Source organism: Chionomys nivalis, chromosome X, assembly GCF_950005125.1.
Source record: "Chionomys nivalis chromosome X, mChiNiv1.1, whole genome shotgun sequence".
NCBI classification, from domain to species: domain Eukaryota; kingdom Metazoa; phylum Chordata; class Mammalia; order Rodentia; family Cricetidae; genus Chionomys; species Chionomys nivalis.
The window spans coordinates 109,171,130-109,183,551 of record NC_080112.1 but is presented as its reverse complement, the minus strand read 5'-3'; positions in this window follow the sequence as shown (position 1 = coordinate 109,183,551).

Below are 12,422 nucleotides of genomic sequence, written 5' to 3'. Positions count from 1 at the left end.
TTTATTTTCTCCAAAATCAAGCTAAGAGCCTTTTGAAATCCCTAGAATAAGAAAACTCCTGTCAGGAGAAACATGATGTCTTCCTGATTTGACTAAGCTTTCCTGACAAGCCAAGGACCAAGTTTTCTCTAACTCAGCTCTTAAGTCTTAATAAATACTGCTGACGGTTGTGCCCTTGTTGATTAATTACATGAGCATACAGCAAGGCCTGGAAATTACTGATAGATGCTGAGAATAGCTGAATATGTATCTCAGAGATCTGTGTCACACAACATTGGACCCTAGATTTAGGATATCCATAACTAAGTCATGAGTGACTTAGGGTACTTAAATAGCTAAAGAAACTGCAGATGTTCCCCTTGCATTAATAGCATCACAGCCAAACAGCCAATAAAATACAGCAATAGAAGAACACACGTAGAGCATGACTGCTAGGGAAGGTTTTTAGAGCATAAACAACCCTGGGCTATAAGTCAGAAACTACCTGGGTCCTGTCCTGGACTCTTACTACTGACTTCTGTGATTGTGGCCATTTCTTTTCTATCAGCATCAGATTATGGGTATTTATCAAACAAAGACATGACATTTCAACTTGGCCCATGAACCCAAGAGTCTAGAGCACAATGAGACATAAAATTGATGCTTTTTATCTCAGAACTCATGCAAAATTCAGAATCTATATGATTCAGGCTAGCATGTAATTAATTGCTGCTTCAGTCTAGAATTGTTTAGTATGCACTCAGTTCCTTTCCCTGATATAGGAATCATGACATACACATCTATATTTCAGGCCCAAACCTAGGCAATGACTGCTCAAACCAGTACATGCTTTAAAAATATCTGTGTTGATTGATTGATCTGGTAAATGAGAAATCTGCTTACAGATGTGGCCTCACAGCTGTGATGTTGAGATTAGCAAGGTAATATACATTAACAGTGGCACTGCTTTTAGCTTGCTAAATAAGAGATGGTATAAGTGCAGAGTAAATGCACAGATCAGAATCAATTTTCTATTTCCTTCCAAACATTTCCAGTGCTCAGCAAATATAGAGAAACATAATGGGGTCTGCTAGCTTCTTTGAAAACCTATTTTTTTAAGAAGTCCGGAATTTCTGTGTCTGGCCATGAAAGGATAGTTTAAAAAACTTTCTTAGAATCATAGCTCTGTAGTATCTACCAAGATCACTCTTATGTTTAGGAGGAAAGTGGTTCCCATGTGGTTTATAGTAAGGCATTCCAAAGATGCACTCAACCCCAACCCTAGTCAACAACTTCTCTCATTATAACTTTTCTCTCTCTTACAAGCCTTCTTGTTGCAACTGAAATTCTTACTTTGAGGTAACTTTTGTCTGCAGAGCGGAAATGCAGTTTATTTAATGAGGAGGAAAAAAGAAAAAATCCTGTGTTCAAGACATTGAGGGAACTCAAGCCCAGATAAAAGACAGGAAGGGGTAGGTGAAGAGTAAAGAGATGCTCTTAAACTTCATTTCATTCCCTCTCTTAAAGAAAAAGATGTACCAGAAATAGAATCAAAGTGAAAATGGAGAGCAAGACAAAACTACTTTCTTTTATTCAGATAAAGCAAAATGACCATTTAAATATGACGTATAGAGCTAATAACTTTCTTTTTATTACACACTAGGTATACAACTTTATGACTCAGTTTTCAGCTCCTTGACAGAATTAAAATTGTTTTCTCTATGTCTACTTCTAGAACTTTAGTATAAGCTACTGTCATTTCTAACCCAGTACTTTAATTAGCTTTCTTACTATTTTCTTTGGTTCCATACTTGTCTTTTTCATTTATTTCACAATAGCTTGCATGACTTTTTTTAAAACATGAGCCAATATTATAACTCCCTAGCTTAACATTCTCTAATGGTTTCCAATCGAAAATAAGTGTTGGTGAGACAGATAAGAAGGTAAAGGGATTGCCATGCAAGTATGGAAATACACTTTTAGATCCCAGCACCCTTCCCACCTAAAAGCACGGTGGCATTTCTCTGTATTCCAAGCACACAGAGGAGAGAGACAGAGACAACAGGATCCAAGGATTTGCCTTGGTCAATCAAGGCAAATCAGTGAGATCCAGATTCAATGAGTGAACCTGTCTCAAGAATACAATGGAAAGTGATAGAGGAATATATCTAACACTGACCTCCGGCTCCCATACTAACCCTAACCCTATACCATACATGCATGCATAAAATAAATAAATATTTTAAAAATAAAACATGCTAAAAGTGTATCTTTTTTATTGATACCTGGGAATTTACTCGTAATACTTTTCCTCTCCTTTTGAATGAAAGCTACCTACAATCTTTTTAATTTTGCTCTTTGAGCATCTCATATTTATTAAAATCTTGAAATATTTGTACTTATTCTTTTCATCGAAATTATCCCAATATGAAATTTTTCTTTAGAACATACTTATTTTCTACCATCATCCTCTAAATTTCTCTAAGTTCCATTGTATCCCTTTTGGTTTAGCCATAGTTGAACCACAAATATTACCTAATAAACTTGAATTCAAAAGAATGAATTAATAAGCAAAGGAGTTGGGCAAGCAATGAAAACAAATGTAGGTTGCTTCTAGGAAGGCCTGACTGAACATGCTATTGTGAATAATAAATATCTTGATTTTATGGTTTCTTGTTGATAGAAAATAAAAACCTCAGAAGTAAACAACTTGGGAAAAGTTTCCCATGGCTTAAATTGGTAAGGAGAAAAACATTGACATGCTTTCAGATAGTTGAAAATTCCAGGGTGTTAATGATTGCATTATCAAATTAGTTGTCCACTTAGACCAGTGAACATGGAGGTAAATCATAAGGAGAAATAATGAACAGAGTGACTAGGGGAAAAATAATGTTCGAAGGTAACAACACAATCAAAAAGAATATTCTTTTGAAGTAAGGGGTATGTTGTTACAGAAGGAAATAAAATTGTGATTAGAGAAAAGGATCGGAGTTCAAGGTGACACATACTATATACTGCATGTTATAGTAGAGATGCAGAAAATAGGAAGCTGAGGAACAGTTTAAGAACAGATGGGATCTTAAGATACTCAGCCCTAACTTTCTTAACTGTCAAGAGTCTTCTTGGTAACATAGTAAACTAAGGGAAAATGAACCTCCTACTTATGAACTAAAGTAAACACATACATACACACACACACACACACACACACACACTCACACACATGAACATGCGCACATGTGTACACACACACATCTACATCAAAAACTCTATAAAGTCAATTAGCTGACAAGAAATTAATTGCTGTGGAAGGTTTGAATATTATTAGTATTATTAGCTTGCGTAGTAGCCATGCATTGTTCATGGAAGTGTCTGAGCTACTGTCCCCTTGGGTATGAGGTAAACCCCTTGGAATACATTAATAATCCACTGTTTCCTTCACCAATCTAAAACTTAACACTATCATCAGGCAGTATCTAAGACTTACAGCAGAGATTTCTCCAATTTTCTGTAATCTGCCTTTGTGGTGTTTCCACCGATGTCTTCTTAAAGGGCCTTAATCTGTGAATTTGTTTTGTTCTGTAACTAATAAGTTCATGAGATCTTTTCCCCATTGGACCATGGTATTTGCAGCAACTTAAATTCATGTTCCAAGTATGAGTCACTCATACTTAGTTCAAGTATAAACTATCTCTTATTCTCTTTGAAGAGATAGCTGTGGTTTTTGGACATACTCCTGTGGGCATATTCTCATTTATTGTAGAAAATGTATCTGTACATGTAACTGACAGTGTGTGATTACTGACTTTGAAGAATTGTGACCAGAATAAAAGATAAAGAGATATTTCTTCCTAACTTCTTGATTTTTCCTTTAGCTCTCAGGCTCACTGCTTGTTTCTAAACCTTTCTTTTCCTATGTCAAAAGAATTTCACCTCTCTGCTTCTCCCTATTTCACACCATAGCTATATTGATAACCAATCTCATTCAGAATAAAATGAGAATGCTTTAAGATTTCTCAATCCCAGTTTTAAAAACATTTTAACAATACCCTTTCTGACCTAAATCAATGGAAAGTAAATAAGGTGGATCTTGAGGGACATTATCAGTGACCGGTTTTACTAGAGTTAAGGTCATCTCCAGGAGGGAATCATCCCAGTTCTTCAGAATGTGCTATTGAATATTCATGTGGAATTACGATCTGTTGGCTGTGCTATCTATTTAGATTAAACCTGGATTACAGGCCTTCTCACTACACAGAATCAGAAAGGGTAATGAAATCTCAGAGCAAAGAAAGTGACTCTAATCCCCACATATCTATCTGGCTCTTGACATGCCCTCCAAGAAATGCCCCTCCCTGGAGCACAAGGCCCTTAGGGATAAATTTCCCAGTATGTCATTTTTAGATGCATTAGTACTAAGATGCAGGATGGTTGCTAGGATACTATATATGAATCAGGAAAGAAAATGTTGCCTAATGTTAGGTACAGAGATGCAGGCTCAAGGCTGTTTTGCACACAATGTAACATGCTGTTACTTATTAGCATCATGATTAGGATCATTTCCAATAGTTCCTGTCTATTTTCCTTCTGGGAGTTAGGTTGCAACTGCATTTCAATTGGTAAAGAGTGTTTATGCTTTATATTTTGAGTAATAATTAAATTTGTGAAAGTTATAATTGTTACTGAGGAATATATTAATAAGTATGAAGGATGTTGCAATGTGTGTACGTGTGAGTGTACACTTGTGTGCATGTGTGCATTCGTATGTGTGCGTTTGTGTCTGCGAGTGTGTGCCTTTCTCTGTGTGGTGTTTTCTCTGACTATTAAATGGTAACTTCAATTTGGGAATGAAATCACCCTCCATTGATTTCCAGTGTATTCTGCCATCGTCCAGATAGCACTTTCAAAGAGTTCTGTAAATGAGATTTGTAGCTGAGGTAATTGCTGCTGCAAAAGCATGCAATAGAAGGCAAGCTTTATAACTGCCACTTTCTTCATGTTGTAACTTAACTGCCTCCTTTCCAAATCAAAGCTGAATGGGATTGAAGATGACATTCTTTTTGATTTTTGACCTTGCCTCTTATCTTCTTTATAGAGGAGGCACTCTCGAAGATCCTTTGATACATATCTCGCCCTATGATACTAATTACCTAACTAGAATAATCATAATTAAGTGAGCAAATTACATGATATTAAATGCTCACTTCATTGCTCTTAGATTCAGGATCTTACCCTTAAAACTAATAGTTACCAATTCTTTGGCAGTAAACTCTTAATGCTGTTAGCTAAGAAAGGAAAAGTAACTCCTTCCCAGATGGGATTCATTACTACTGAATGTAGAACATTGGTGGTGACAAGAGGAAAGGAGCTTAAAATGTTCTCTCCATAGACAAGTTCTGTCTTCTTTTGGTAGCTGAGTAATATTCTTGAACAGCAGTCTCCTCATGCTGAGGTGCTGCCTGTAATTGAGGCTCTACACAAACCGTAAGTCTCTATATATGAATACCCGAGAAGGACTCATTAGGAGAACACTATACACCTAGACAGGTCCTTCTCTACCAACAACATTATAATTGGAACTGTGAGTTTGTCTGGCCTCATTCTGGCTCAAAATTCTACCTTGCCCTATAATTACTTACTCCTATTATAAGTAATTGAAACTCATCTATCTCCCTCTGTATTTCCTATCCTCCATCCCCATTTGAGACTTCACAAATACCCTATAGATATTTTTAGCTATTACATATTTAACTAACATTTGTACAAAGGAATAATTTTGTCACCTTAATAAAATATGAAAAATCCAGTGAGAATGTTGTATCTTTACTACAATTTGAATACAGCTGAAAAGAATCAGCAGCTTTTCTAACATAAAATTGTATTTCTCCAACATTCTAATATTTGTTATGTATACAAGTATTTTGTGGGGTTTATTTATGAAGAGTAAGGGAAAAGCAGAAACCCTACAAAACAAATTTAACTCTTCAAATAGTAGATACCAATGACTATGATAAAAAGGATAGCATAGGTGATCACTCTTGTATTTCTCAGGCACAGGTTTTCTTTATACCCTCACACAGCTTTTACTTGCAGTAGTGTAAGCTCCTCACATATTCTCCATAGTGTCAAAATTCCACAGGTCAGATTCCCAAAAAAAAAAAAAAAAAAAAAAAAAAAAAAAAAAAAAAACTCATCCCTTTATTACATTTTATAAAGACCTGTTACTAAGAAGCCATGTCAAGTGAAACAGAATGATTACCTTCAAATGTATCTGCCATAGTAAACTGTCTACCAAGAACCATGCCCAAGGCAGGAGGAAAAGACCAGGTTCGCATTCTTTGTTTTTCTGCTATACATAAGGTGCTGTTGTAATAAGGCTGCTTGTTAGTTCCTGGCTGCTCAGCCCCGAAATAATCACACAGATTCTGTATTAATTAAATTACTGCTTGGTGCATTAGCTCTAGCTTCTTATTGGCTAACACTTCCAGATTAATTTAACTCATTTCTATAAATCTATGTATCACCATATGGCTGTGGCTTACTGGCTAAAGTTCTGGCTACATGGTTTCTCTCTGTGTCTGGCCTTTTTTCTCCCAGCATTCAGTTTAGTTTTCCCCGCCTACCTAAGTTCTGCCCTATCAACAGGCCAAGGCAGTTTTCTTTATTAATTAACCAATTGTTTTCACAGAATACAGAGGGGAATCCCACATCAAGGTGCAAAGAAAAACATTCCCAGTTCCTGAAAGTCATAAAGGATGACCAGTGACTTTGAAACAAATGGGAGAGCAGTTCAATGGAAGGATCTACTTTGTATATGATGAATATAATGAAGGAGGCAAATTCATTATCCTGTGTAGAATCCAATTTACTTTCAACCAACCATCAATAATCATTTACTCAATTTGTTTGACAAATTTCAAGTAAAGAAGTGAGTTCAATAAAGACACTGCTACTAGTTTCATTGGAAAGAATCAATAATACGGGATCATGTAGACAGAGAGTACTCATACAATTCCTGGCCACCCACACCCAAATAATCATATAGAAACTGTATTAATTACAACACTGTTTGGCTAATAGCTTATACATATTTCTAGCTAACACTTACATCTTAAATTAACCCATTTCCATTAACCTATGTGTAGCAACAAAGCTGTGGTTTACTGTTGGAGAAAGGGGGCTTCTTGTTATTTCCCAGCCACTTAGCCCCAAAATAATCAAATAGAAACTGTATTAATTAAATCACTGCTTGGCCCATTATCTCTAGCTTCTTATTAGCTAACTCTTACATCTTAATTTAATCCATCTCCATTAATCTATATATCACCATGCGGCAGTAGCTTACTGGCAAAGTTTTGGCACATCTGACTCAGTCAGCAGCTCCATGGCTTTTCTTTGACTCTAACCTTCTTCCTCCCAGCATTCATCTTAGTTTTTCCCCGCCTAGCTTAGTTCTGCCCTGATATAGGCCCAAAGCAGTTTCTTTATTCATTAATGATAATCTCAGCATACAGAGGGCAATCCCACATCAGTTTACTGGTAAAGGTTTTGGGCATCTGTCTCTTTCATCAGCTACATGGTATGTCTTTGACTTCTCCTAGACTCTCTCTGTGTGTATCTCTGTTCAGATTTCCCACCTGGCTATATTCTGCCCTGCCGTAGGCCCAAAGAAGCTTCTTTATTAACCAATAGTAAGAAAACACATTCACAGCATACAAAGGGGAATCCCACATCAGGTCACAAGTAGAATTTTGGGTTGCAAGAGTTCAAGAGAAGAGTTTAACCTTGTGTCAGAGAGTTCTCATTTTCATGACTTTGATACCTCAGTTTTTGGATTTGTTTTGTTTTGTTTTGGTTGGAATAACTTTTAGCTTTCAGAAAATATCAGTGGTGTCTGAGGGTGGACATTGACAACCTAGAGACTCAATTTTGTAAATTTATAAGCAATGTGGCTAAACAACTGCACATCATAATCTGGAGCAAGAGACATCTCATTTCACATGGTACAATTATTTGCAAGTTGGAACATAAAAAATAAATGACTACAAATCCAAGATGTTTCAAAATATATTTGGTAGGCATTTGGCGGCTCCCTAGATTATTCCATGGAGCATGCAACATCAATACTCTCTTCACAATAAAATTAAGATATCACTTGTTTTTTTCCTGTGGGTTGACACGTTTCAGTTATAGTGCAAAAGCAATGGTGATAAAATTACTGATCATTTAATACAAGTTAAGAAAATGATACCAAATTATATTAGTTCTATATTAAGTATGTACTATCCATATTAATAATAGGCACTCGCCCATACACTTGTACTTTGTTTTATGCCTCAAAAAGAGAGTTTCTGTCTATATTGAAAAGTTTATACCCACATGAAAGTGTTTCTGAGTTTGTCCAGTATGTTTGAATTTCATGAATCTTTCATGTCACAATAGTAACTTCAGATTCAGTCTTCTCTACATTAAAGAGAAGTTAATAAATGGTCAAAGTTATGCTAACAGAGTTATTCTTCATAATTAAGTTATTAACATGCATAGTTGCTATGGATAATGACCAAAGATAGCTCACAAGTTTATACAGGGAATATCCATTTTAAATTCCTTACATAGAACCAGAAGAGCTTAAACGTTAAGAACAGAACTACCTCCAGTCAGTCCGAATATGAACGGCAGCTTTGCTGTCTCCTACTAGGGACACTACGTACCAGTTTTTCCCCTCTTTTTCTCCAAGACTTGTGAAGATTGAATAATTAAGCAAATTGGTAGGTACAGACTGCTTAAAACAGTACTTGACACATTGTGCCATGTTAGCATTAATCCTTGATATGATTTATGAATTGTTGGGACAGATACGGTATTAGTATATGAACTTACAGCATCCAAATATGTAATTTTAGATCTAGTTTGCTCATTTCTTAGAACAAGAATCAGGGTTAGGGATATTGCTCAGTGTTTGTCTAACTAGAGTTGGGTTCTGGATTCAACACTCAATATTGATAAAATGAAGACAGTCATATTTTTATGCTAACTGGTATTTCTGCTGAACTTTCCACATTTGAAATAGCCTTTATTTTGTAGAGGGGGGGCAAGCTCTGGAGTCATTAATTTGTAAGGTTTTTCTCTATCACAAGCTTTAAGTTTCTAAGTTTAGAACCTTTACAACATACTGTTTTCTAAATTTTGTTTCAAAACATCCTTAAGCTCACCAAAATTCTTTTATTGCCAGAATTGTCATGAAATCATTAAAATAAAATTAATTTCAATGCATTCCTTAAGAAGAAAAGTGAAGGAAGGCCTCTGGGGTGTTGTGAACATTCTATTTTTGACTTGGTTGGTAGATACCTGGGTATTTGCTTTGTGATAATTTATTGAGCTGTATATTCACGTTTTATGCACCTCTCTGTATGAGTTCTCCTTAACAATAATAAGAGATTTAAAAGGAAAATGAAAGAAATGTGAAAAGTCTGAGAAATATCTTCTAGGGAAAGATGCAAAGCTGTCACAGGTTTTTTATTTTATTTTTTAAATCATGGATTAGGTTAGGAAACTGATTTTTAAACCTGTTAGCAATTTCTGCTTTATACATATACACAGCTTTCTGTCATAAAGAAGGCCCTACTTTGATTGAGAAGTGAGGCAGTTTCCTGTTTTTAAAACCCTACCCAAATGGTAGCTCTTTTCCAGAAGCCTCCCTCAAGACAAAGAAGAGAGAGGCACCACAGTATTCGCAGTAGTTCCAGCAGCAGCTAAGTCTGGCTTAGGTCTTTTTCTTCCATATTGTCCTTGATCACTGAGAAAGGTAGTGCTGGCCAGAGCTGGGTACCTAGGATTAGCACCATCTGGCTGGGGAAACTGTTGATTTTGAATCTCCAAGGCTGGCTTAAGCTCTCAGCAATGCTGACTTTGAAGTCCAGTAAGATGATGTGTAAATAGCAAACGACAGCTGGCATTTGCCTAGTATCTTTCCATGTAAATCCATTAAGAAATTCATTTAATACTTCAATAATTTTACCATCTTCTTTGATCATGTTTTCTATTTCATCCTGTAATGTTCTGACTTCTGCCTTGACTGATCTCTGCCTTTCACAGCTTTTGGAAACTGTATATTTTAAAATTATAGTTCTTTGGAGGAAATAGCTACATTTTTAATGTTCTTTTCTCTTTACCTTTCACCCACTTGCCTTGTCATCTTTGACTTATGTTTTTGAGAAAGATACTTTATTCAGATTTATTCTATAAGATGAGTTCTTTTATAATATGACTTTTATGTGTCATATCATATCCCTTATAATCACCATGAGACTCACAACTGTGATTAATATTTCTAGTCATATGCATTATTTTAGGATTTTGAAGAATAATTATACTATTCGAACAAACAAACAAAATACTTAGATAGGGCCAAACAATTGACAATTTTTAGACAGAGTAAAAAAATGATAATTATAAAAAATAGATATCATCAGCAGAAATGAAGACTGAGTACCTTCCAAAAATCACAGTAAAACAATGAAAGCTCAGGCTACAAGTGTAGCAGTAAACTTTTACAGAAACCTGGAAATGAATAGAATAAATGCAATAATCTGATGAAAATTTGTTGAAGAAAAATATGTGACTATTAGGAAACAAAATCAATGCTATGGTGTTTTTAACTTGATACATTCCTACCTTCTTTGCTAAGTTCCACAATGAAAGTAAAGCTCAATGCTGTACTGTCACAATGGAAAGCAACAACCAAGCGGCACTGGAAGTGTTAGAATAGGACTGAAACCCTTTCAAAACTCTCAGAGAAATGTAATTACTGACCTGTCCAGTGATGTCTTGGAACATCCTCCTTCCAAGTCTTATTTTTAATTGACCTAATTCAGCAATCACTTGGCATACATAGTCCTTTACTAGAGAGGAGCTCCTGATAACTATTATTGGCAGTTGTTTAATAATGAGGTTATTGGATATAATAAATAACAGCTGGCCAACCATTAGGCTATTAAAATAACCTGAATAAAAAAAGCTGCAGAATGTTGAGATCCATTTTTTTGAGATGAGTTTTCTTTGAAAATCCCCTACATCATTCCAGGAAACTACAAGGTTACATTCATGTATATGTGCATATCGAAAATCATGCACACATTCACAAAAGCTCTGAATAGATTCTATGCTGTCACTCAGTCTGACCAAAAGGTTCTTTGTAGAAAGAATTGCATACTGCCTGACTTTTGAAAATATGCCCATACAGATACACACAGTTAGTTTTGAAAAGGGCGCTGAAATAATTCAGTAAAATAAAGAATATTATTTACAACAAATGGTGTTTATGTAACTAGATAATCATTTTCAAAAGAATAAATGTGGGTCCTTTTCACACCATAGGAAGGAACCTACTCTAAATATGTCAAAGACCTATATGTACCATATAAAACAATAAAACAAATAAGAGAATGAACATCTTTTTTCATACATTGAGTTTGTCAGAGATTTCTTAGATAAAATATTGGAGAACAAGTGACAAAAGTAAAATTACCCTTCACGAAACATGAAAAATATGTTTTCTTTCAAATCATATCTTCAAAACTATGAAAAACAACATATATAATTGGATAAAAATGTTTGCATATTACACAAATGGCAGTTGATTTATACTTAGAATATGTTAGAAATTATCATAAGTCAATATACAAAGCCAAAAATGAAAAATGGATGTTCTATTTGTTATATTAAACATTCTAGGTTTTATTACAACATTATAGATAAGTGGTAAAGGAAACAGCTCTATATGCTAAAAGGTCATGTACAAGCAAAGGAGAAAGAGATGTTCTGAGGCAGAATCAGGGTTTTAAACAATTATCCAGCTTCCTGAAAGAGAAATAATGTCTCATATTGATAAAATATTAAGCCTTGTTGAAAACCTAATCAAATCTCACTATCCCTCACCTCTGAAAGTCTCCATCACCCAAGGACACAAGCTCTTTGGAAATCCATATGGAAGGTTCTCCATAAGAAAATAGATAATATGATGTTTTGGAACTAGTCAAAGCACTCCTGTATATTTTCCCAAAGACACTTAGAGTTTCCACTGCTGTTCTAAACACTATGACTGAAAAGCAACTTGGGGAAGAAAGGGTTTATTTCAGTTTAAAGTTCCCTGTCACAGTTTATCACTTACAGAATTCAGAGCATGAATTCAAGCAGGGAAGAAACCCGGAGACAGCAAACAGAACATAAGTCATGCAGGAGCACTGCTTGCTTAGTAGTGCTTGCTCAGTAGGGCTTGCCCAGTTTGTTTTCTTATAAACCCCAGGGCCACCTGCCAAAGAATGACACCACCCACAATGGGCTAGGCCCTCTCACATCTATTACTAATTCTACATTTTCTATAGTCTGATCCTGGAGGCATTTTCTCCATTAAGATTCCTTCTTCCCAGATGACCCTACCTTAT